We start from the raw sequence: 26,777 nt of genomic DNA on the forward strand, positions 1-26,777 counted from the left end.
AGCAGTGGAGATAACACAGGAAAAAGGAAAGCTTTCCCACATCTTTTATCCAGATGTTAAGAAGCCTGCCAGAGTACAGGACGAGAGTTTTCCAAAACTTATTTTCATAATTCAGAAATTGAGTGTGTCTTCTCCCTAGCTCATCTTAACCATGGCCTCAGACCTCCAATTACTCCTCTTGGTGATTGAAAGCTTGACCTCAAAAATGCACCAGTCTGCTGTCCTAGCAGTAAAAGCATTAAAAGAAGACCTTAACCGAGCAAACTTGGGTTGAGAGGGGATGAAGAACAAGGCTTCTATCAACCCTTCTTTTCTTGTTGAATTTGGCTCTGACTTTGCATTTCTTCCATGGCCCTGAACGTAGCACTTCAGTCCAAAGCAATCCCAGTACAGAATGAAGGTCAAGACTGGCAAACGTGTTAAATGAGGCCGTTGGATTGACTCTTGCCAAAGCAGGATTCTTAATTGTGGAAGGAGAGAGCAGCATAAAACAGAGTGAGAGAAGATGGTCCCAGAACTTTTTTTTTTTTTTTTTTTGGTTTTAAGTCTGACTGATATATACAATATTCAACTTCCAGTTTAGGGTTTATTATTTTGGACAATGAAAGCTTAATTCTCAGAGATGCTGACATTTTAGTTCTTAGTTAATGTGTTTCCAGAGCATTGATAATAAAGGTTTCAAGCATATTAAGTGCTTAATATTGTGGAACCACTTTATAGCTAATTGTCATCTGAATTGGAGTCCCTAAGGTACAGCTGAATTCTGCTGACAATAATAAAATGTGATAGGTCATCAATGGCTTTGCTGATAACTCAGGTGTTGGTCTTTTTCGTGACTCCAGTGTCATGAAGGGAAGGAATTTTCTTGTCACTTGCCAAAGATAAACTTCATGAACATATTGCAAAAATACATACACAGTCATTTGCAGTGACTTGAGTCCCGTAGTTCTCTTTCTTTCCTTTTTTTTTTTTGTTTTTTTTTTTGTTTTTTATTTGACATGAAGTCTCACTCTGTCAGGCAGGTTGGAGTGCAGTGGTGTGATCTCAGCTCACTGCAGCCTCCACCTCCCAGGTTCAAGCAATTCTTCTGCCTCAGCTTCTCAATTAGCTGAGATTATAGGCAGGTGCCACCACACCTGGCTAATTTTCACATTTTCAGTAGAGACAGGGTTTTACCATGTTGGCCAGGCTGGTCTCGAACTCCTGACCTCAAGTGATCTGCCCGCCTTGGCTTCCCAAAGCGTTGGGATTACAGGTGTGAGCCGCTGTGCCCGGCCCATGGTTTGCTTTCTAAAAGTAAGCTGAGGAGAGTCAGGCCCATGATGGAAAAATTAAATAGGAAAACTAAACTTGGAAGTCTGGACATATAAGGTTAGAGTTGACAAGACATTAAACTGGACATCAAAGAGTTTGAAATGGGCCTCTCAGTGCATGAAAACCCTCCCTACAGTTGAAGCCAAATTTTTACTGAAACTTTTACAACTTTTTTAAGTCTGTACCTTTAAAAATATGAAAATTAGTATTTGCTATGAGGAGAGCTATTAATAAACACAAGCCTGAGGCTCACATACCAAGCAGGTGTACATGCACAAGCATCCGGAACAATCCAGTACAGAGATGTGAGGATTTGGATCCAGAAAATTCTGGGGTAGAACTTGCCCTGTCTGTGACCTGGCATGAATCCTTCCATCTCTTGGATCTCTGTTTCCTTATCTGTGGTGTGGAGAGGTCGGACTCGATTCCCCAAGGGCCTTTCTGTCTCTGATAATGTTTCTAGATCCCACATGGACACTGTGCAGTCATTTTTCTAAGGTCAAGCCCTAGAATTAGTATCCTTGGGAAAGAAACAGCCCAGAATGGTGCTGGACGAGCTCTCCAAAGACCTGGCTTGGTAATAGGGCTGGACACTGTCTTTTTAATATTAAGATTAACTGCAATTACTGTACTTGGGGGTTTTCCTGTGCCCCTTTCCCCAGAAAATGAGTGCTACATGCTTTTGACCGACCTCATGCTTCAGTGCTTGACAGCTGCATCCAGGCCCTGGCAGGCCGGCACTGTGGTGAGATCCAGCTCCGAGGTGACTTCATACAGCCTGTGCTTGAAGCCCGCCTACCCAGACTTGGGTATTTATAGCAGGGGAGCAGCTAGAAAAAAAAAATTAAATATGCTACACCCTTCTTTATACGATGTGGGACAGAGACAGGCATTGTGAGGAATTTCGAAGGCAGAGCTGTATAATCCAGCAGGATATTTTTAAATGCTGTTTGTTGCCGTTGGCAGGGCCGGTCTTTCAAAGAGGAGGGAAAAGGAGACTAACTGAGGATGACAGGCTGCCAGGAATGCTGAAGGCCGAGACATGGAGCTCCATGCTCCGAGGTACACAGGCTCTGAACCCTGATCTACTTCACAGTCACATAGCTTGAACGGGGCTTGGGCAGGTCAGTATGAGAGGCTAGGGAAATGGGGTGGCTTGCCTGTCTGTCTTCCCCAACCAGCCCATCCACCCTTCAAATCCCAAGTTGAAAATCGATGAAACCTTCTGGACAGGCAGAATATATGGCAAAAAAAAAAAAAAAAAAGAGTTGCTTTTGTGAAAGCCAGGGACCTGGTTTTTTCTTCTTCAACCCATCTCGGCAGCCGAGTAATTAAAGTCATACATGGGGACACAATTTGGAAGCAAGTTGCTTGCAGCTGTTCTTCTGGACTTAATCAGCTTGAGTACCAGCTGGGCAGGCCAGGACTATGCTGGGACCCAATTCAGTAGCAGGTGAGAAGCCCTCAGGGGTAGGGCTGCCTCTGAGAAGGCATCGCAACGTCCCCCACCTGTCCAATGGGTGCTTGTAAAGTATCCTAACTAGTGTTTTCTACCACCACAAACGCTGTTCTTTGAGGAGACAAATGATGATGGCGGGGGTGGGGAGTCTGAGGACTGGGTAGGGGAGAGACCGGGAGTTCTGTTTGGGGTACATCCGTTTGTTCATCCAACAAATATTTATTGAGGACTGTGTACTGAGCACTGTTCCAGGAGCTGGTGATGCAACAAATGAATAAAAGGGGCCTGAAGGAGGGCAGGGTGCAGTCCCTGTGGATAACGAGGCAGAGCGAGGGGAATCACATGAGGCCAGCCTGGCTGGAGAAGACAGCTCCAGGCAGAGGGAATAGCAAGCGTTCCTGGTGGGTTCGAGGAGCACCAAGGAGAAGCTCCTTGCATGTGGCTGGGGTGAGTGTAGCAGGAGATGTGGTTGGGAGAGGAAATGGTGGGGTGGTTAGTGGGGTAGACCATTGGGTAATAATTCATTGACTTTTAGTTCTGAGTAAGCTGAAAGGCATTGGAGGGACTCAAGCACAGAGTGACTTGATCTGATTTGTATTTCCGCAAGGTCATTCTCTCTATTGTGTTGGAAATTGACTTTAGTATCAAATGTGGAAGCAGCAGGACCAGCCACTGGCATTTGCCAACAGCTTGGATGTGTGAGGTATGAGAGCGGAATCAAGGGTGACACCAAGTTGCTATGGTCTGAGCAACTGGAAGGAGAGAGTGACCATTGACTGAAGTGGGGAAAGCTATGTATGGAAGAAGCAGGACTGCAGCAAAGATCCCAGTGTGGTTTTAGTTGTCTGTCTCAAGTCACATACAGATATCAGATAGGTTGGGCCGGGCACAGTGACTCACACCTGTAATCCTAGCCCCTTGGGAGGCCGAGGCAGGTGGATGGCTTGAGTCCAGGAGTTCGAGATCAGACCAGGCAACACAGTCAAGCCTTTGTTTCTACAAAAAAATACAAAAACTAGCTAGGTATAATGGCACACATCTGTGATCCCAGCTACTTGGGAGGCTGAGGTGAGAGGATTGCTTAAGCCCAGGAGGCGGAGGCTGCAGTAAGCCGGTATCACACCACTGCACTCCAGCCTGGGCAACAGAGTGAGACCCTGTCTCCAAAAAAAAAAAATAGGAAGTTGGCTGGGAGACAGGCCACCTTGAAGTACATTAGTCATATGACGGATTGAAATGTCGCCCTTCTTTGCCCTTCCAGAGGGTGGGCTCATTATAGCAGGGCCGCATAGAGATTCAGACAATAGAGATTTAATTTTCAGTCTTACAATCTTTGGCTGATGGCCATAAGAGCCCCTGAATTTTGCTTTCCAGCTTTTTTGTAGGCAGCCAGCAGCCTTTAATAAAGATCATCAACTCTGTTGTTTCCTGTCATTAAAATGGGGCCTGTTTAATTAGTCCAATTGTTCGGTGGATCATTGTGACTTTGCGTCTGTGTCCTTCAATGCTGGGAAAGCAAGACTCCATTTTTCAGGCAGCTTTGGATTCCTGGAGGTCAAGTCTGGGTCTGAAATTTGGCCAGAAAAAGAACGCTCTTAGGTGATTTGAGAAGGCGTGGGGCCTGGAGTGGTGTCTGAGTGGTTTGGGAGTGTCCAAGTGCCTGTTGGATGCTTTGACCTCTGCTTCTCAGCAGGGGCAGGGTGCACAGGGGGTCTAAGAGATGGGGTCTGAAGGAGTTGTCACTGTCTGATTGCCAGCTAGATAGCTGGTGTCTCTGCCCTCAGTTTTCCTCTTCTGTTAAATGGGATTGCCATAGTTTCTAGCTCATAAGGTTGTTGTTTCAGTGATTTTCAATCCTAGATTCACGTTAGTATTACTTGGAGAGCTTAAAAATAAAAGTGTCTGCCAGGTGTGGTGGCTCAAGCCTGTAATCCCAACACTTTGGGAGGCCAAGGTGGGCAGATCACCTGAGGTCAGTAGTTTGAGACCAGCTTGGCCAACATGGTGAAACCCATCTCTACTAAAAATACAAAAATGAGAGGCAGGTGTGGTGGCAGGTGCCTGTAATCCCAGCTACTCGGGAGGCTGAGACAGGAGAACTACTTGACCCTGGGAGGCGGAGGTTGCAGTGAGCGCAGATCACACCACTGTACTCCAGCCTGAGCAACAAAGCAAGACTCCGTCTCAAAAGAAAAAAAGAAAAAAAGTGAGTGTATGTGTGTCTGTCTGTCTTAAGGCCCTACCTCCAGATATTCTGAAATGAATGGTCTGGCATGAGGCCCAGACCATGTGGGTAACATTCCTGGGAGAGCCTGGTATGTAGTGAGGATGCAGACATTAACTATTATTAATGGTAAAAGATCCTTGTTCTGGAGTATGTCTTTTCGCGCCACCTAGGATGGTGACTTTCCTTCACTTCACAGCCACAGCGGCTTGGGCTCACTCATCTAGAGGGATCACCAAAGAACACTCAAGAGAAGCTTGAATTGTTAGGTTTACGTGAAAAGGGCATGGCTAGATCTAAAATGGGAGCAACATACTAGCCCAGAGTGGTGGTGCACACCTGTAATCCCAGCTACTCGGGAGGCTGAGGCAGCAGGATCACTTGAACCCAGGATGCAGAGGTTGCAGTGTGCCAAGATCGCACTACTGCCCTCCAGCCTGGGCAACAGAGTGAGACTCCATCTCAAAAAATGAATGAATGAATGAATGAATGAATGAAATGGGAGTGACACCATATGATATTATTTACCCCACTGGTAAATGAAGTGAATACTGTGATTCCCATCTTTAAGAGGAGGAAACAAAGTCACAGAGAGGTTCGGTAGCTTGCTCACGGTCATGCAGGTGGTAAGTGGTGGAGACTGTAATCAAATCCAGGTAGCTTTACCCCTGATTCTCTGCTCTTCAACCTTGCATGTTCCCTCCCCAGCCAGAGAAGCCAAGAGACTGATTTCTCAACTCTGATACCCAGCACAGACCTACCCTGGGTCAAACTTTTACAAAACACCAGGCCCCGGCCCGTGTGCTTCACATGTATTATATCATGTGATTCTTACCATCATATAGACTCTTATTCCCATTTTGCTGCTGAAAAAACTGAGGCTCAGAGAAGTTCAGGTGACATAGCTAGTCAATGACACAGCCGGGCTCTTTGAGCTCTGAAGTCCTCATTTGCCCTGTGGCCTCCTGACCTCAGGAGTGGCCTGGGTGGGGACAAAGCACATGCAGTGATTTCCTGAGCAAAGAAATGAATGGGTTGGCCCAAGAGGACAAGAGGAACTGAAGCGAGGCCAAAGCACCCCTCGCTGCGTCTCAACAACCGAGCTACTGGGGGCCTGAAAATAGTAACATCGCCCGGTGGGGTGGCCAGCCAGCTGGGCCTGAGACCTGTGGGGTAGGTATTTGTTTCTCTGCGTGTTTAAAGATAACACCCTATGAAGCACATTGCTTCTCTTCTGTTAGTGTGAATGAAATTGCCTCTGAAATGTTGTGTGTGTTGGTTGCTTAAAATAGCTCAAGAGGAAGAATGTTTGGAAGCTGTTAGCTCCTTGAGTCTATTTCCTTGATTTATGATACCTTGGAGAGTGTGGGACCTCTTCTTGTTTACCCTTCTGGCTTTTCCTTTCTACCATGTTTGAGTGTCCTTGTGTCATCATAAGCCAAAGGCATTTGTCACCAGAAAATGTGGCGACCTTTCCTAAGTAATTTAATGGGGGATGCTTTACACGTTTAATCTTTTTCCTTTAAAAGGGGGGAAAATGGGGAGAGGTCATTTGTTTTGGAAATGGCCATTTCTCTCTTCCAGCTGAAAACGTTCCAAGATCAGAGCAATGGCATTTACTTGGGAGTAAGAAAAATTTATTTTATTTTTCCGTTCACACTGAGCCTGGCCTGGGAAGTCATGAGTTTTTGTAGAACTTTCATCTTGTGGTGCCCAGGAGACCTGACAAGCTGTGAGTGAGAGGAGCCACAGAGCTGCTCTGTTCAGTGCAGCGGCCACTTGCCACATGTGTATATTTAAATGTATTAAAATTCAATAAGGTTAAAAAAAAATCATTTCCTCAGTCATGCAAGTCACATTTTTTGTGCTCCCTCGTCATAAGTGGCTAGTGGCTACCATATAGGACAATGCAGATATAGAACATTTCCATCATCGCAGACAGTTCTGTGCAACAACACAGCCATTAGAGTGGGTCAGCGGTGGGTCACCTGGGGCCAGCTTTCTGGGTTTTCACAGGTCTAAAAATTTTAACCATTCCCCAGCTTCTCAGAAGCCCTCTGTTTGCAGAAACAAGAAGATTCATGGAAGCGGAGATTAAGGCCATTGATTCTTGTGGCTCTAACCTCTGGACCCTTGACACAAGGTTGGGTTTTATGATTTCCAAGCTGCATGGCCTCGGGCAAGTCACTTAGCCCCTCTCAAGTTGTTTCCTTGTCAGTGAAATGGTGTTTTAAAAAATACTTCCCAGGGATGATGTGACTATTTAAACAAAATAATAAAATATATATAAAACAGTTAGCATAAGGCTTAACACATAGTAAGAACTTAGATGTGTTACAATGTTTTACCTGCATTTTCTTCTTTGAGCCATGCAGTATCCTGCAGAGGTAGATGCAGTTGCTGATTTCAAGATGATGGAAGGGGCTTTAGGGAGTGCTATTGCTGCCATCACTGCCACTGTACTGTTACTTGGTTCTGCTTTTTTCCTAGGCTTAGGTTCTGTGTTTTTCCTCTAAGGCTCATCTTTTCTACTGAGCTTGTTGATTGGCTTGTTGTCATAACTCAGAGGATGTTTGTTTGTTTGAACTAGGAACTCTTCTGAGCTTTCATTCAGGGACTGTTTCTTCCACCATGGGAGGTGAGCTCTCTTCAGAGGTGTTTGCCTAAAGCTGGCCTATTGGTATCTACTTGGAAAGCTGCCACCAGGAGAGCTACTGCCGGGATCTGGGGCTCTTCGAAACTTGAGGTTAAAGTTTTTTTTAGCGCTTCACATGCCCTGTGGTCCTTTGGCATCCTTTGCCATGAAGACTGAGTCTAACAGAGCCTTCAGTGAAATCTTAGCCAAGGGTGGCTTTGGGAGGAGTATCTTTGAGAAGAGTAGGACCAAGAGAGGCCTCTCTTGAGCTGTAGAAAGGATCCTTCTGAAAAGATATTTGGTCACACCTGGGCCCTGGGTTCGCACCTTGACTCCACCACTCACTTGGCTAGATCATGTAGCTAATTATTTAACTTTGCAATATCTCAATTTTCTCATCTGCAAAATAGAGATCATACTAAAACTGCCTGGCAGGCTGGTTGTGCGAATTAAATGGGATGATGCTAAGTAAAGCGTTTAGCCCAGCACATGGCAAGTAGCAGCCACCAGGTATGAGCTACTGTTGCCATCTTCACCATTGTTGCTTCCCAGCAATGGCATTTGGTACATTTTTTTTTTTCATGTGTTGTTCGCGTTTTCTCCTTGAGAATGTATTATCTGTCTAGTCAGAAAAAGCGACCCAGAAGGGGTTTAGTATGTAAAGTAAGTGTCTAAGTTAAACTTGCATATTATGGACTCTATGTGGTCTTTTTATTCTTCCTTCTTCCCTTCCTTCCTTCCTTTTTTTTTTTTGGAGTATAGTGGGGCTAAAAATCATGACTGTGCAGTTGTCATAAAGCATGACTGTGCAGTTGTTTTGGTACCCCACATGGTGACCAGCCTGCCGCCTTCCTACTGGTTCCAGCTGTATAACAAGCACCACCCAGTCAAACAGTATAATCAGAGCTGGATTATTTCTATAGGATTAATTTGTGGTGTGAAGTGCTCATGTATTTATGCAATTGCCACTCATTTGCCGGCATCCAAAATGTGCTAAATCTGCCACTAGTGATGAAATCCAAATAACTTGGAACCATATGTAGGGAATCCAGTAATTTTCATCACCATTGTTACAAGAGAGGAGTTTAAACCAGGGGAATCCAAATGGCACCAAGAAATGATGATATCCCTACTTTCCAGGGATGGTTCAACTCAGAGAGGCAGCAATCTCAAAGAGAAAACAGGAAGGACACGAGGCCAGGATATTGCACGATTGTGTTGCCATTGGTGTAACTGGGTCCCCACTGAGGGCCCCCACCCCCCGCCCCCGTGGACCACACCATCGTCTTTTGTGAGACTTCTCTGGCACTGACAGATCACTCGTAGTTAATGGGTAACTCGGACTCTTCTTGCCAAATAGTTGCTTTGTTTGTCATCTGTGCTGTGGTCGCCTTCATTGTCCCCACAGCCCCTCAGGCCCCAGAAGGATGTGCTGTGGGGTGGGGTGTGGCAACCTGTAGCATGAGCCCACATACTTCTTCACCTTTCCCTTAAGTCACCCATTGCCGGAGGTGGCTGGTTGCAGAAACATCTTGAAGCACTTTAAAAGTTGATTCTGGACTGGGTGCAGTGGCTCATACCTGTAATCCTAGCACAGGTGGGAGGATCACTTGTGGCCAGGCATTCGAGACCAGCCTGGTGCACATGATGAGAAATGATGTTTTAAAAAATACCTCACAGGGATGATGTGACTATTTAAACAAAATAGCAAAATGTATATAAAACAGTTCACATAAGGCTTGACACATAGTAAGAACTTAGATGTGTTACAATGTTTTACCTGCATTTTCTCCTTTGAACCACACAGTATCCTGCAGAGGTAGATACTGTTGCTGATTTCAAGATGATGGAAGGGGCTTTAGGGAGTGCTATTGCTACGGTCACTGCCACTGTTCCTACTGTTGATATTCCTAGGCTTGGGTTCTGCTTTTTTCTTCCAAGGCTGATGAGTCCCTGTCTCTCTATAAAAGTAATAGTAATAAATAAGTTTTTAAAATAAGATTCATATTCTGGAACCCACTCTGAATCTATTAAGTGAAAACCTGTAAAAGTGGGGCTAAGACATCTGTTTTTTTGTTTTGTTTTGAGAGGGAGTCTCCCTCTGTCACCCAGGCTGGAGTACAGTGGCTCGATCTCAGCTCACTGCAAGCCCTGCCCCTGTTCCAGCGATTCTTCCACCTCAGCCTCCCAAGAAGCTGGGACTACTGGTGCACACCCCACGCCCGGCTTTTATATATATATTTTTTGTATTTTTAGTGGAGATGGGATTTCACCATGTTGGCCACGCTGGTCTCAAACTCCTGCCTCAAGTGATCCACCCGCCTTGGCCTCCCAAAGTGCCAGGATTACAGGCGTGAGCCACCGTTCCTGGCCAGAACACCTGTTGTTGTTTTTTTTTGAGAAGTAGTTTCACTCTGTCGCCCAGACTGGAGTGCAGTGGTGCAATCTCAGCTCACTGCAACTTCCACCTCCTGAGTTCAAGCAATTCTCCTGCTTCAGCCTCCTGAGTAGCTGGGATTACAGGCGTGCACCACCACATCCAGCTAATTTTTGTACTTTTAGTGGAGACAGGGTTTTGCCATGTTGGCCAGGCTGGTCTTGAACTCCTGACCTCAGGTGATCCACCCTCCTCAGCCTCCCAAAGAGCTGGGATCACAGATGTGAGCCACCATGCCTGGCCAACATTTGTATTTTTAAAGCAGCTCTTGTGACAATTCTAGATAAATGGGCAGGTTTACATCACTGGGAGGTGGGTTTTATTCTGTGCTCCTCTCAGAGTATGTATGGGGCAAAGGACCCTCTTGACGATGTACAGTTTGGGAAAGACTGGGCAGAGAGTAGGCTGATCTTTAAGGATCTTCTCTCTGGGTGGTAAGGTGGAGATCATGGTTAGGGTGATTTGAATAGGGGGAGGTGGGGAGAGGTGTTAGAAAAGATGACCAATGTTTATTGGATGCTCTGTCATTTAATCTTTCCAACCAAATGTGATGAGTTGGTGGTGATAAAAATACAGGTTGATATTTGCCAAATGCCTACTATGAGGTGACCAGGACACTAGTGATTTGTATGCAGTATCTTGTGGAATCCTCACTACAGCCTATGAGCTGTAGGTCACATTATTTATCCTCATTTTACAAATGAGGAAACCGAGGCCTTGAGATAGTTGAAATGTCTTGCTCAACGTCGCATATACACAGCAAGTAGCAGAGCCAGCATTTGAGATTAGTACTGTCAGACTTCAAAGCCCACGTTTTCCATGCTGAAAGTTTTAATCAAAAGCATGAGGCTATTGGGTCAAATAAGAATCCTGCATTATAAGTAACAGTGTCAGAATTTTTTTGAGAAAGCTGCTTGTGCCATCTTTCCTCAAGGTACTGCCCTTTGGCCCTTCCAGTCCTGGCTTTGAGAACCTTGTTATTTCCCCAGGCTGAGACCAGCCACCAGTCAGCTGTGCCCATCCTTGAGGCTGTCCATGTTATGGTCTGCTGTTCTTCCTCCTCAACCCCTGCCTCCTTCCCTGTACAGCCCCTGCATGCAACTCTTCTCCGCAGACAGAGGCCCAGAATCAGGGCCTTCCTTGACAAATAAGCCAGGTTCCAGGAGTGCTGCAGTTACCACCCAGGTGCAAGCCCAGTGCAGGCCTCCTCTCAGCCAGCCCTCATCCAAATCCACTCACGCACTCAGGTGGTTGTCCTCCTCGGTGAACTGGGAAGCAGTAGGGCCTTGTGGTTGACGGTGTGGATATGAAGCTGGACCGCCTGGGTTCAAATCTTGGATCCACTTCTTCTTTGACAAATTGCTTCATATCTCGGTGCCTCAGTTTACTTGTCTGTAAGATACTTACCTCATATGTTTACTTGTCTGTAAGATGCTTACCTCATATGATAGTTGTGAACAAGATTACATGAAGTACACCTCCTAAAATGCTTGGAACAGGGCCTGGCGCATGAGTCTCCAGTATGTTAGTCATGATGATGGTGATGGTGATTACCAGTTGGGGGGTTAGCTTTGGCTACCCTTCCCTTGGCATGGGGAGGGAGTCCACCCATATGCGAGCATTAACCCTGAGTCTTACAGTAGGGAAATAAGGGCTTTGGAAGCAAACCTGGGTCTAACTCCAGGTAAGCTGCTTTGTTTTTGTTTTTAGTTTTTGGTTTTCATTTTTGTTTTGAGACAGGGCCTCCCTCTGTCACCTAGGCTGGAGTATAGTGGTGCAGTCACGGCTCATGACAACCTCAGACTCCTGAGCCCAAGTGGTCTTTCCACCTCAGCCTCCCAAATAGCTGGGACAACAGGCACAAGTCACCATGCCCAGATAATTTTTTAAAATTTTTTATAGAGATAAGATCTCACTATGTTGGCCAGGCTAGTCTTGAAGTCCTGGCCTCAAGCAATCCTCCTGCCTCAGCTTCCCAAAACGCTGTGCCTGGCCTGGCTGTTGTTTTTTTTTTTTTTTTTTTTTTTTTTTGAGATGGAGTCTGGCTCTGTCGCCCAGGCTGGAGTGCAGTGGCGCAATCTCGGCTCACTGCAAGCTCTGCCTCCCGGGTTCACGCCATTCTCCTGCCTCAGCCTCCCGAGTAGCTGGGACTACAGGCGCCTGCCACTGCGCCTGGCTAATTTTTTTCTATTTTTTAGTAGAGACAGGGTTTCACCATGGTCTCGATCTCCTGACCTTGTGATCCGCCCGCCTCGGCCTCCCAAAGTGCTGGGATTACAGGCGTGAGCCACCGCACCCGGCCCTGGCTGTTTTTTTAATGTGATGCTGGGCAAGTACCTCAACCTGTTTGTTTTTTAATCTATAAACTGGGAATGACAGCAGTACCTGCCTTATGGTGTTGTAAAGGGGAAATGCAGAAGTGTAAACAATGCTTCTTATAAGGTGCATGGGCTCAGCTGACATTGAATGAATAGGAGGAAAAATATGAGTTGAATAAGCTTTAGTAATAAGTGAAAAAAAGTCAGCTCAAAAGATTATATACAGCATGATACAATGTAGATAAAGTCAAAAACAAATATTGGATGACAGGAACAGTCAGGTTCTGGGACAGCTGGAGACAGTGGTGGTGACTGGAATAACTTTACCAAAGGAAAGCTATTTAGTGAACTGTCCTCTCCGGTAGAGTTGGCCAATGTGCTTTGTAACAAAGCCAAACTGGTTTCCTATCTCCCAGTCTTGTTCTTCAGTTAAAACGTTGTCAATCCCAAAGACTTTTCGACTACAGGATCATCAGGTTCAGATGAGTCTCATGTGGCCACTGCACCTCCAGATATATGCTCTCAAACGGTGTGGCCTGATGAAACTGTGGGACCATTTAGACCTCAAGATAAGAGGTTCCAGCTTCCTGGGAACATAGGTTTTGATTGTCACCTCAATGGGACTGCTTCACAGAAGAAAAGCCTGGTTTCTAGCAGAAACTTCATCAAGTGAAAGACACGAGTTTGTGATGGCACAATATGTGAATGAATTTCAGGGTAATGATGCACCTGTTGAACAAGAAATTAACAGTGCAGAAACTTAACTTTGAAAGTGCCAGAGTAGGATGTGCAATACAAACATGTCCAGAATTGCGGCGAAAAGATTTTGAATCACTGTTTCCAGAAGTAGCTAATAGCAAAGTAATCATTCTGACTGTAACACAGAAAACTAAGAATGATATGACTGTTTAGAGTGAAGAAGTAGAAACTGAAAGAGAAGTGCTCTTAGAAAAGTTCATCAATGCTGCTGAGGAAATTTGCTGTGCTCTTTTAGCTGAGGGATATTGGGCTGACTTTACTGACCCATCATTTGGTTTGGCATTTTTTGGACCATATACAAACAATACTCTTTTCGAAACCCTTGAATGCTAACAACATTTAGGATTCTGTTGATGACCTTGAATGCTGTAAAGTGATTCATTATAGTCTCTGGGGTACCCGTGTAGTTGTAGGAAGCATCTTCACTAATGCAACACCAGACAGCCATATTATGAAGAAATTAGATGGAAATTAGCAGAAATGTCCATTCATGTGTTGTATTATTTGTATGTAATATTTGGGTTGGTCTATAAATACTGTCAGACTAAAGTTTTTAAAATATACTTATTTCTAAGTATTTATTTCAGCATTTATGAATTTACAACATTGGCAAGTGATTTGGGATTTTAAAGTTGCAAATGTTCATTATTCATATCATTGAATACATGTTGAACACATCCACATTGTATAGGATGTGGTAATTAGCTTGTAACCAGGGTATTATCTGTTATTGTTATTTCTCCCCTTTACTGGAAAAAGTCCTCAATTTTAAATACTTTCTTCCAAAAATAAATCACACATTTGGTTACGAAAAAAAAAAACCCGAAATATTAAGATGTGCTGAAGGAGTACATTACAGGCACAGTAAATACCATATAAGAGAGAAAGTGAGGGGATGGTAAACACAGATAACGGTTATGCGTCATGGGAAGAGGGAAAGGGAAAGATTAGGGGAGGGAGGGTCATATGGTTTAGATGCATGTAGATGGTTGCCAAGGCTCTAGCTTTTGTTTGGGAGTTGAGTTCACATTATAACTAATTAAAAATGGTCATGAACCAAGGATTATGATAAATCCAATTTGTGCCCCTGAGGTTAAAAAATTAGTGGGTTCTCAATAGGTGGTAGCTATTTATTATCCCATGAACCACCTGAACCATGCCACGGCCACCATTCATACCCTTTCTGATTGCCTCTCATCGATGCAAAATGCTCTGAGAAGTGAGTTTTTCTCCCCCAGCCACAGTGGCTTTCACATGGAGAACACAGAACAGTAGGGATATTTAAGTTGCCTGGATTCTTAGGTTGGGGCAGGTCTTAGGCATAAGCTCCCGTACGTGTCTAAAATAGTTGAACAAAGACAGGGTTGTTTTGTCCTTGCTGTGCCAGATGTAAAGGCTTTCATTAGAGTCACCTTAGGAGTATTCATGTTAGCCGGGAGATTTTCCTTCCAAGAGAAGGAAACGTTTGGGTTGGATCTGATGGTGTGTGCCTTGGTGTGATTTTAGACCTTTCTGTTTCCATCGTCACCACTCATCATCATGACTTTTGCCTATGGCTTTTTTTTTTCCCACCTATGGCTCCCTTCCTTTAGTGGAAAGGGGAAGCACCGAGATGTTTGAGACACCTCAGTCATGTGCTTGCAGATCCACGTATCCTCGTGTGCTGCCCCTGTCTCCTGAATTTGACAAAGTAGAGGAGACAAGAACATAGGTTTTAGAATTATGGAGACCTGGGTTCAATTTTGGGATCTTCACTGTGGGATATGAGGTGGAGGCATTACTTGTTTTTCCTCTATCTTATTATTTTATTGTATTTTATTTTTTGAGACAGTCTCACTCTTGTCGCCCAGGCTGGAGTGCAGTGGCACGATCTCGGCTCACTGCAACCTCTGCCTCCCGGGTTCAAACGATTTTCCTGCCTCAGCCTCCCGAGTATTACAGGGATTACAGGTGAGCACCTGGGATTACAGGTGAGCACCACAACACCCAGCTAATTTGTTTATTTTAAGTAGAGACAGGGTTTCGCCATGTTGGCCAGGCTGGTCTTGAACTCCTAACCTCAAGTAATCTGCCCACCTTGGCCTCCCAAAGTGCTGAAATTCCAGGCTCGAGCCACCATACCCAGCCTGTTTTTCCTTTATTTTATTTTTAGTTTTTGGGAATTTTGTTTGTTTTGTTTTGTTTCTCCTTTATTATAGATTGGGATGCATAAAGTCCAGAGTCTTAAATACACAGCTTGATGAATTTTTGCCCAGACATGCCCCTATGTAACTTACCCAGGTCAAGATCAAGATTTAAAACACTCCTGCCTAGGAGACACCCTCATGGCCATTCCTTGTTAGTGTCTACCCCACATGACTATTATTCTGACTCTTGCCACCTTCAGTTGCTTTTGCCTGTTCTTGAACTTCTGGGGTTAGGTAAATTATTAAACCTTTCTGAGCCTCAGTTTATTTTTTAAAGTGATAGTACTTGTGCTATAGGGTTGAATTAGGAGAATCAACTGAGACAACACGTAAAATCATTCGAGAAATATTTGTAAAACCCTTAATGCTTAATAAGGTAAAGCTGTTTGTTTATAGATGGCCATTGTTGACCTCAGAGTCTGCCTGTGTCTCACCCAGACAAAGCAGGCATGTCCCCAGTGCTCACAATAATTCATGTTCCTGTGCTCTGCATTTCCTTCCATGTCCTGTGACTCCCTGAATGCACTTCAGAGACTGTTCCATCAGTGGCTTTCAGGATTTTTTTTTTTTTTTAACTGAAACCAGTTCTTCTTGCTTAATAAGGCAGAGGAAATGGGCAGGAAAGCAGAGTTCTGCTGCCTTTGCCTCTTTTTCAAAGAGGGTCTGTTTGCTCTATTAGCAAAATCAACAGAGGCATTGCTGGACAGCGGGCTGGACTGGACCAACTCCCCTGGGCTGGGGGGGGGGGGGTCCCTGGATGCTGGGTTTGCTGAGGGCCAGGAGTGGGTCACTGTGTGCTTTCAAAAGCAGCAGGAGGAGCCAGTTTTTCTAGTTCCTTCTCAAAAAACCCAACCAAAATATCTACTCCTGTGATTGGCTAAAATTATCCAATTATAACTTAATTCCCTTAGCTGGAGGGTGGCTGGGTGCATAATAGCCTGAGTGTGAGTGTGGGGGTTACATTTTCGGAGGGAATAATTTTGCATGTGGGATGCCATTTGACCTCAGTCTGAATGATGAATAGTGCAGCCTTTCCTTAAGGTAGGTCTTCATGGAGGAGAAGGGAGAACTGCGCAGTGGGTAGGTGGCAGTGAAGATGCAGGAGGCTGGGACAGGTTGGAGGGTGAATGCTCCAAATTTGTGGTGTGGTCTAGGGCTAGGTCTGCCTACAGCCACATCACGTGCACTTACAGATGCCTCCTTTATGTCAAGTACTGCCATCAGAATAGAGGTGAAAAGTTACAGTCCTGCCTTTCAGGAGCTCTGGGTCAGAGAGCAAGAATCAAACAGGCAGTTGTAGTACAGGCTATTGCATACTATACTGAGAAGACCATGGCCACAAAATCAGATTGGGGGCATGGAGTTGTCACAGTCCCAGAGGTGGTCATTTGTGTTGAGATCTGAAAGATAAATAGAAGTTAGCCCTCAGGCTTGTAAAACCTGTGACTCATATCACCATATCCTTGGGACTCTTACCAGGAAATACATTTCCAAGGATAACTTCTGCTCACTCCATAAATGAGGTTTGGCTTTTACTGAACTACTTAACACTTTTGCTAGCGGCAAAGCTGGGTGTTTTAATTTTTCTTTTTCCCGCAGTCTTGCAACCCTTCTACCCCATGCAATGTAATCTTGAATACGTGGATCTTCTGGCTCTGCAAAAGATGATCATTGCCTTCTGGGTGAGTGAAAGAGGCTGGATGGGAAGATTTATTTATCAACTGAAGACTTTATTAGTAAGAGTTTATGAGTAAGAGAGTAACCTCTTTACAGAGCCAGAAGAGAGAGATGTTTGTTATGGAAGAGATACCCACTTGGCATCCCTCACATGGCCAGTCATGGTGTATGGGGCCAGCATGCCAAATTGCTCCAGTTACCATGGGACCCAGACTTAGACCGGAAATCATGGTAGGATGGGAAGGAGTCCAAAATACACATGGCTGGTGTATAGGCTACAGTTAGAAAAGAGAATAAGAGAACAGTGTATCTATTTTCCTGAAGGAGTATTGTAACCTCAGATGGGGTTGTTTTTCCACAACTCCTTACTCCTTGCATTTTATGGTCTTGATTTCTCAAGCTTTAATTTTTTCCATGTTAAGCAATACTTACGTGAGTTGAAGTGACCCTTTTATATGTTGGTGGTAAGCACTTTTTAGGCTTGTCGTGTATGCTTTTTAAAATGCCTCCAAACTGAAAAGGAGCCAAAGTCCCTTCAATCAGGAGAACTTTGTTCTTCAACACCTGGAAGGAATATCTTTTTGGTTTTACCACAGCTGTGTCTTTCCTGCAAGAGGCCCATTCGAAACCCAGCACTCCCTCGTGTTATGGGATGTGCTGGTGGAACATAGGAGGGGGTCCACTGGAAGGCTAGATTTCTTGGAAGTCTCTGCTGCCAAGCTCAGCAACTGAAATTTCTCATTCATAAAGAAGCACATTTGCATCCTGCCCATGAAGTTGTTAAATGAAACTGGAAAATCAGGAAGGGGATCTTACTTGTACTTTTGCAGATGTAGCTCTGGAAAAGTTCCAAAGGGATCTAACTGCATGCACACAGCTTGGGAACAGTTCCAGGCCTCCAGGGGAACGTTTAACAGGTCGCTATTGATAGCATTTTCCATGAACCACCCGAACATATTTCTTGGGAGTATTCTAAACTGTTGATGAAATGACAGTTATAGCATGGGGTTTGCACCCCTATGCCTCATTGACAACTATCTTTCTCTGCTGGATTGGGTATAATTTATCAATTGAATTTATTTCATACGTTTACTACCTTTACCCCACACTATGATGTTATAACCATGGCCAGTTTAGGAATGAGAGGTGATGACAATAATCCCTAATATAGGTACAGTTTCTGATGCTTTTTACAAAGAACTTTCACATTCTTTCTCATTTGATCTCAAAGCTATTATAGCTACCATTTATTGTGTCTTTCTATATATTAGGCACCTTGCTAAACACTTTAGAAACTTTACCTTATTTAATTCTTAAAATAACCCTGTGAAACAATACTCTGATTTGTTCCCATTTTACAGAGGACGAAACTGAGGGTCAGAGAGATTGGGCCTCTTGACCCAAATCCTAATCTTGGATCTAGGGTAGACTAGGGATTTGAACCTAGATCTACCCAACTCAAAGCCCAAAATACCAGGCAGTGGTGGCTCCTAGTCTCCCTGTGTTAGAGGCAGGGGGCTTGGTTTTTCCCATAGAAGAAAATGAAGTGCAGAAGGGTTTACTTGGGGTTCCATGGCCAAAGAGTGATCCAGCAGGGACCGGAAGTCAGGAATCCTGTGAGATCAGTGCTTTGTCATTACCCAAGACCTGTTTATCTAAGCAGTATTCCCCGAGTGAAGTCCCTGGCACTTCCCAGCCAGCAACCACTTGGTCAGAAATAGCCAGTCCTGGACTCATACTTGGGCACAGAGATGGGAAGGAGTTCTGGGAATCCAGTGCATCATTCTCATTTCCTAAGTAATTTATAGCTAAAAAACCACAAAGTTGCTTCTAAGTACACTTCGGTTTACCATTTCTGTGTCAGGACTCTTTGCAGGCTACAGACACAGTTCAACCATTTGAAGCAGAGGAAATTTACTGGCTTGTTTAAAAGTCCCAGAGTAGGGTTGGCTTCAGGTACACTTTGACTCAGAGGTTCACTGGTACCTTTGGGACCCTGTTTCTTTTGCTTACTCTTCCTTCTGGATTCTGCTCCTGGGTGGGCTCCATTATCTGGCAGCCTTTCTCCTGTGGTTATAAAGTGGCTTCAGCAGCCTCAGCTTTGAAGCTGAGTAGGAAAGGGGACCAGTTGGCTTCTTCTGATAGCTCAAAGATTCTGGACTTCAGTCTTATTGTCTCTGATTGGCCTGGCCTAGGTCATGTGCCCCATCATTGAACCAGTCATTGTAGTCCATCGCTACATGCTCCACCCCATGCTGAGAGGGAAGGTTGGGAGCCCTCATGGCCTGAGAACCGTAGGTGGGCTATGGATAGAAGAGGAAGATTGGATGCTGTGGAGACAAGATGCTGGGTGATCTGGACGGGGCGGGTGGAGTGGGAAGTGGGAAAGGAGATGGATCTGGAAGGAAAAGTGGAATGGAAAAATCAGTCTTCTAGAGAAACACATCTTCACATTAAGTAGGGCAAGGGTAACTTCTGTATTTGAAGAGTTTCAACAGACCATTAATGAGAGTATCTTTTGGTTGCTGCTGTTAGAACAATTATTTGTTATATTCACTGACTTCAGTGTTTATTTGTTCTAATGAAACCTTTCCTCTCTGAAAGAGAAGCACTTCTTTAGAGTGTGTCTTAAATATTCAGATTACAGGTTTGAAGGAGAGAGCCATTTAGGTGCTGAATAGCTTGCAGGCTGGGTTTATTTCTGTCTTAATGGGATCTTAAATTGTGCCAGTTGAATTAAAATGTTAATTCTCTTCTAGTCTATCTCTGATCCAGTGCTACCTTGACATACTTGAAGTTTTAGTTAGACTGTTTGGTCTAAACTGAGTGTTGACAATTATTATTGAAAAGTTTATCTTAAAGATTTTTGCTTTTAATAAGCTGCAGATGCAAATAGAAGGTGTGACCATATGAGAGGCCACGTGTTTTCAGGATTCTGGATGGCTAAGTGACCAATTTGCTTTCCATTTCAGAACTAAACCAGACAAGGAGGGGTGTTATAAAATGTTCCTTTTGAAGTACCTACAGCTAACTAGATCCAGATAGTGTGACTGTTGAGAGCCAGTAAGGGTTCCTTGAATGCCTGCCCTGTGGCCTGCATCTCTAGAGGCATCATGGAGAACAAAAAGGTGGTTTCTGCTCTGGAGGAATGAATGATCCTGTTGCAGTAATAACAGAAACTGTTTATTCAGCACTTACTAGCTCAGGTACAGCGCTAAGAACTTTGCATACGTTGTCTCATTTAATCCTCACCACAGCAGTAGAAGGGCAGATACTATTCTTCTCAATTTTCAGAGGAAACAGCAGAGGCTTGGAGAGGTTAAGCAGCCTGCCTCCAGTCCCCAAGCAAGTGAGCATCAAAGCCAACCTCACACCAGGCTCTCTCCAGCTGCAAAGCCTGAATCCCTCACTCTGATGCTGTGGATAGAGACTGTCATTGCAGGATTTCTCGCAGTCAAAAAAGCAAGTACTCCCTTGATAACAGATTTCATCACTCTTGAAACTGGAAGCCTGGGAAGAAGGAAGATTGCCTGAATGCTGAGGCCAGTGTCTTTCCAGAAGGGGGGATACCGAGTGGGCCTCCTTCCAACCTGTCTGACCCACGTGGTCTCTCCATCTGTCTGACTTGGACTGCCAATCCAGCCTGTCTGCAGTCTGGACGGCAGGACCAGTCCTAGCACACACCAAATCTTTATTCTGGAGTTGGACAGAGTCAGAATTGCTTAGGGCTGATGAGGCCACCTTAATCTCAATATTTTCACACGCTGTGCTAGATGACACATTTCAGAGCGCGGGCAGAATGAGGGTTGGAAATGTGAAACAGCCAGCGAGGAGCAGGGTCTGGGAGTGAGAGAGCAGACAGAGGCGCGTTCTAACCATGTAGGCGCGGCTGCCGGGGGCTTGTTTAAACCGGATTCTGCCAAGGTCATAGAAGCAGAAAACATAATCCAGAACTCTTTCTCCCAGGCAGGATAATTTGGTTTCTAAAGTTTTTTCTCTATTGTTTCTTCTGGGAGAAATATATCTGGGAGAGGGGGAAGAGTGGAAATAAGGGAATTTTCTTTCAAATCCTTAGGAACATACATATAGAGTCCCATGTATAGGACGATGCTATAGAGTTGACAGTTTACCCCCAAGGAAGGAGTATGTAATCCTGGGCTGAGGATGACTTTTTCCAACAAGGTCCCTGACTCCTGTCACTTTTGGGGTTGCTTTCCTTCAAAAGCTAATTGCGAGTGGAAAGGCACCAGGGCGAGTGAAGATAACCAAATGTGCCTGAGGCCTGGGAGTGAGAGCCTGCTACTGGGCCCCTGCTACTGGGCCCTCAAGTGGCTAGGGGCGTGAATTCCTAGGGTGGGACACAGAGGATCATCTTCTTTGATGTTTATATAAAAAATAGGATTGCAATGTCCCTCTTTATCCCTAGTCATCTTTGCTGTGAAGTCTACTTTATCTGATATTAGAGTCACTCCAGCTTTCTTTTGATACGTTTGCATAATGTGTTTTTCCATACATTTAATTTTAACTAGTCTCTATTGTATTCCAAGTGAGTTTCTTGTGTGCAGCAAATAGTCACATTTTGTTGTTTATCTATTCTCATAATCCATTATCTCCTAACTGGTATATTTTCTATTATTTTATTTTATTTTTGAGACGGAGTCTTTCTTTGTCACCCAGGCTATAGTGGAGTGTTGCAATCTCGGCTCACTGCAACCTCCACCTCCTGGATTTAAGCGATTCTTCTGTCTCAGCCTCCCAGGTGGCTAGGATTACGGGAACCCACCACCATGCCCAAATACAAAATAATTTTTGCATTTTTAGTAGAGACAGGATTTCACCATGTTGCCCAGGCTGATCTTGAACTCCTGACCTCAAATGCTCTGCCTGCCTCAGCCTCCCAAAGTGCTGGGATTATAGGCGTGAGACAATGCACCCAGCCCTAACTGGTATGTTTAGAACATTTACATTTAGCCTAATTCTTTATATATTTGGATCTAGGTTCTATTATTTTATTATTTGTTTCTGTTTGTTCTGTTTTTTGCTCCTCTTTTTCCCCTTTCTTGCCTTTAGATTATTTAAACTTTTTTTTTTCTTTTTTTTTTGAGACAGGGTCTCACTCTGATGCCCAGGCTGGAGAATGCAATAGTGTGATCTCGGCTCACTGCAACCTCCGCCTCCCAGATTCAAGTGATTCTTGTACATCAGCCTCCCGGGTAGCTGGGACTACAGGCACATGCCCCCACACCTAACTAATTTTTGTATTAGTATTTTTAGTAGAGATGGGGTCTCACCATGTTGGGCAGGTTGATCTTGAACTCTTGGCCTCAAGTGATCCACCTGCCTTGGCTCCTCAAAGTGTTGGGATTACAAGTGTGAGCCACTGTACCTGGCCAGAACATTTTTTAGCATTCTGTTTTAATGTATCTATTATGGGTTTTGACTATATCTCTGTGGTTTTTTTGGTGGGTGGTCTAAGGATTAAAAACTACAAACTTAAGTTTCCACTGTCAACTTAAAATTGGTATTTTCCTAGACGTTTAAGTGGAATGTATAGAAAGCTCACCACGATCCCTTTACCCTTTGTATAAAATCTAACATTGTAGGAGACTGTGCTAGCCTGTCAGAGTACAGAGAGAAGAGAAAGACCTGGAAGGAATTAAGAGTTGAATTAAGAAAGAATTAAGGTTTTACTTCATTCTTTCATTCATTTGGTAAACATTTATCCAGCTTTTTTATTTGAGACTGTCTCGCTGTGTCACCCAGGCTGGAGTGCAGTATACAATCTCAGCTTACTGCAACCTCCACCTCCTGGGTTCAAGTGACTCTCCTGCCTCAGCCTTCCAGGTAGCTGGGATTATGGGTGTGTGCCACCACACCTGGCTAATTTTTGCATTTTTAGTAGAGATGAGGTTTTGCTGTTTTGGCCAGGCTGGTCTCTAACTCCTGGCCACAAGTGATCTGCCTGCCTCAACCTCCCAAAGTGCTGGGATTACAGGCATGAGTCACTGCACCTGGCCTATCCAGCATTTGACCAGGCAGCAGAATCCTCTCTCTCCTGGGCTGGATAATCTATAGATCAATACAGTAGTGAGAGTAGTAATAGTAATAGCTGACTTCATTAAGCATTTACTATGTGCCATGCACTGTTCTAGGTTCTTACAGGCAATATATTGCCATTTCAACAATGCTATGATGTTGGTGCTATGATTATCTGCACCTTAGAAGTGAGGAAACTAGGGAACAGAGAGCTTAACTTGCCTGAAGTCACATAGCCAGCAAATGGCAGAACTGTGGACCCACTGATTTTCAATCCTGCATTATCACAGGACCTCCGTGGGGAAAGAACACATACTGGAAGGCATAGTACTGGTTCTGTCTTGGAGAGCATTTATTCTCCACCACATTCAGACCTTCCTCTGATAGTAGCCACTGATGGACCATTTAAGAGGCTCTTTTTTCCCAAACCAGTTATTTTTCCTATCCTCTTGTAAATATTCACAGGATATCTTCTTTGTGCCAGGGATTATGCACGTAATACCAGAGCTCTGAGAATTTTGACTTTGAATCTGAAGTTAAAACTGGAAAGAGTCCAGGTATGGTGGCTCTTATACCTGTAATCCCAACACTTTGAGGGGGCCGAGGCAAGAGGATTGCTTGAAGCCAGGAGTTTGAGACCAGCCCAGGCTACATCAACAACAAAAAAGGACAAACCAAAACAAGAACTGGAAAGCACTCTGTGACCGAATCAGTGCACTTTTCAGATGTGGACTTTGAGGTGGAGGGAGGTGATGCAGCCTGCCATGGGCACTCCAGTAGAGGCTGAGCCTGCCTGGACGTAGGCCCCTGACTCCTGCTTTGGTGTCTTTGTGCCTCTTTGTGCTCTCTTGGCAGAAGGGTAGGGGAAGCTAAAGAGTAGCAGAGCTGGAAATTCTGATCTGTAACTGAACAGGGACAGCCAGCGGTCCCCACAGAGGAGCCCCTACTTGCATGCCAAACCTCAGAAGGCTTTGGCAGCTGGGCTGTGCTATTTAATAACCTCCTGGAGGCTGATGGAGTGGTCTGGCAGCATTACTGACCAATGCTGAGGTTTATTTGTAGGCTTGGGTTTTGCATTTCCTGAAGAGGCAGGAGTGGACCCTAGGAAGAACTGTTGGAAAGGTAGCTCAGTCTAACTGGCACCTGTTTTTTAACAGCATGACTTATTGTGGGAATGACAAGTAGATATCACCTCATGGACCAAGCCTGATCAGTCATCACTGTCTGGAGCACTGTGGTGAATTCAGGCTCAGAAGAAAGAATTCAGAAATCCGTTGATGATGCCTATCATGGGCCCAGGAATAGGGGCTGGAAACTTGTCTGGCAGTTATTTACCACTAGTGTGAGGGTTAAAGTAAGCCTGGGATTTTAATTGTAGCACAATAATATCTGTCCTCATAGGATTGTTGTGCAGACTAAATAAGAATTTATGTAAAGTAGCTGGGCATGGTGGCTCATCACTAATCCTGGCACTTTGGGAGGCTGAGGCAGGTGGATCACTTGAGGTCAGGAGTTTGAGACCAGCCTGGCCAACATGATAAAACCCCGTCTCTACTAAAAATACAAAAATTAACCAGGTGTGGTGGCGGGCACCTGTAATCCCAGCTACTTGGGAGGCTGAGGTAGCATTGTTTGAACCCAGGAGGCAGAGGATGCAGTGAACCAAGATCATACCATGGCACTCCAGCCTGGGCAACAGAGTGAGACTCCATCTCAAAAAAAAAAAAAAAAAAAAAAAAAAAAAAAATTTACGATGATGTAAAGTGCTCATTAGCTTGTAGTTATTTGTTTTGCTTTGTGTTAGTAAGGGCTGTTCAGAAGAAAGTTCAGTTTATTCATTCAAATATTTGAGTGCCCTCCATACACCTGGTACTAATTTGGCCCTGGAGAAAGATTGTGCATGCTATACTAGATCACTCCTCTCGTGGAGATTGTTCTACATGGAAGACACAGACAATAATTAGCAAATAAACAAGCAGGATGACTTCACATAGTGATAACGGTATTGAAGAACAACAAAAATTAGGCTAATATGAGAGAGGACTATGCAGGGGGAGGAAGCCCCTGTGACAGGGTGACATTTGAACAGAGGAGCCGGTAGTGCAAAGATCTTGGAAAGGGAAGAACAAATGTGAAAGACTCCAGGAGAAACAGCCTTAAAGCATAGTGAGCTTACAGAAGGCAGGCCAGAGATACCATGCCCTAGTTGCTAAATGCTTTTAAAGCTTTTATTATAAAAATTTAAAAACATTTAAAAAAGTATACAGGCTTGTGTAATAACCTCTGTATATCCATCACATAGATTGAGCTGTTAACTCCGTTTTGACGCTTGCTATCTGCGCCTCCCTTTTTTGGCTGTACTTGGTTAAAGCAAATCCCAGACATCATGACATTTTATCCCTAAATACTTCAGTATGTATCCTTTAAAAAATAAGCATTTGCGGCCAGGCGCAGTGACTCATGCCTGTAATTCCAGCAATTTGGGAGGCTGAGGCAGGCGGATCACTTGAGGTCAGGAGTTCGAGACCAGCCTGGCCAACATGGTGAAATCCCATCTCTACTAAAAACACAAAAATTAGCCGGGTGTGGTGGCAGACACTTGAAATCCCAGCTACTCAGGGAGCTAAGGTACAAGAATTGCTTGAACCCGGGAGGCAGAGGTTGCAGTGAGCTGACATCGTGCCACTGCACTCCAGCCTGGGCGACAGAGCGAGACTCAGTCTCAAATAAATAAATAAATAAATAAACAAACAAATAAACAAATAAATAAGCAAGCAAGCAAGCATTTGTTCCCATCTAGGCAACATAGCGAAACCCCATCTCTACAAAAAAAAATACAAAAATTGGCTGGGTGGGGTGGTACGCATCTCTGATCCCAGCTACTGGGAGGGTAGGGGGCTGAAGTTGGAGGATCACTTGAGCCCAGGAGGCAGAGGTTGCTGTGAGCCAAGATTGCACCACTGCATTCCAGCCTGGTGACAGAGAGAAAAAAGCGTTTCCTTACAACCTAATGTAGTTTCTTGCATTTAATTCTCACAATGCTATTGTCATGATTAATAATTTCTTCTTTTTCTTTCATTTATTTATTTATTTATTTAATTGAGATGGAGTCTCTCTGTGTCACCTAGGCTGGAGTGCAGTGGTGCAATCTCAGCTCACTGCAACTTCTGCCACCCAGGTTCAAGTGATTGTCCTGCCTCAGCCTTCCAAGTAGCTGGGATTACAGGTGCATGCCACCATGCCCAGCTAATTTTTGTATTTTATTAGACACGGGGTTTCACCATGTTGGCCAGACTGGTCTCAAACTCCTGACCTCAAGTGATCTACCCTCCTCAACCTCCCAAAGCGCAATTAATAATTTCTTAACACAACCTAGTACTTACTCAATGTTACCTGCTTGCCTCAAAAATATAAATTAGTTTGAATCAGATTCCAAACAAGGTCTGTGTGTTGCATCTGGTTATTATCCAGATCATGTGCTTTCATGATGAAAAAGGTATTTGACATCAGACTCATCTTATTTGGATGGGTTTTGCATGCCTTTCTGGCCAGGTATGTAGCTTAGATTGTTAGAAGCCCTAAAGGGCTGTGAAACCCTGTCGATACTGTCAGGTTATTTCCCAGAGGGATATTCAGAAATCCTCTGCCCTGCCTTCATTGTTGCTAGCAAAACTGTGGCTCTTTCAGTGTCAGAAGCAATGGGTGTATAAGTTTGGGCTTTCTCTGCTGGCC

The 26,777-nt window shown here is 44.4% G+C and overlaps 1 protein-coding gene and 1 pseudogene across 1 annotated transcript in view; both read left to right on the forward strand.

Moving 5' to 3' along the window:
* The window catches only part of ABTB2 (ankyrin repeat and BTB domain containing 2), a 208,727-nt gene that overhangs the window by 9,449 nt on the left and 172,501 nt on the right, over positions 1–26,777 (forward strand).
* Positions 1,857–13,967, forward strand: LOC103241719 (cobalamin trafficking protein CblD-like; annotated as a pseudogene).

The sequence above is a fragment of the Chlorocebus sabaeus genome, chromosome 1 (assembly GCF_047675955.1).
Source record: "Chlorocebus sabaeus isolate Y175 chromosome 1, mChlSab1.0.hap1, whole genome shotgun sequence".
Classification (NCBI taxonomy): Eukaryota; Metazoa; Chordata; class Mammalia; order Primates; family Cercopithecidae; genus Chlorocebus; species Chlorocebus sabaeus.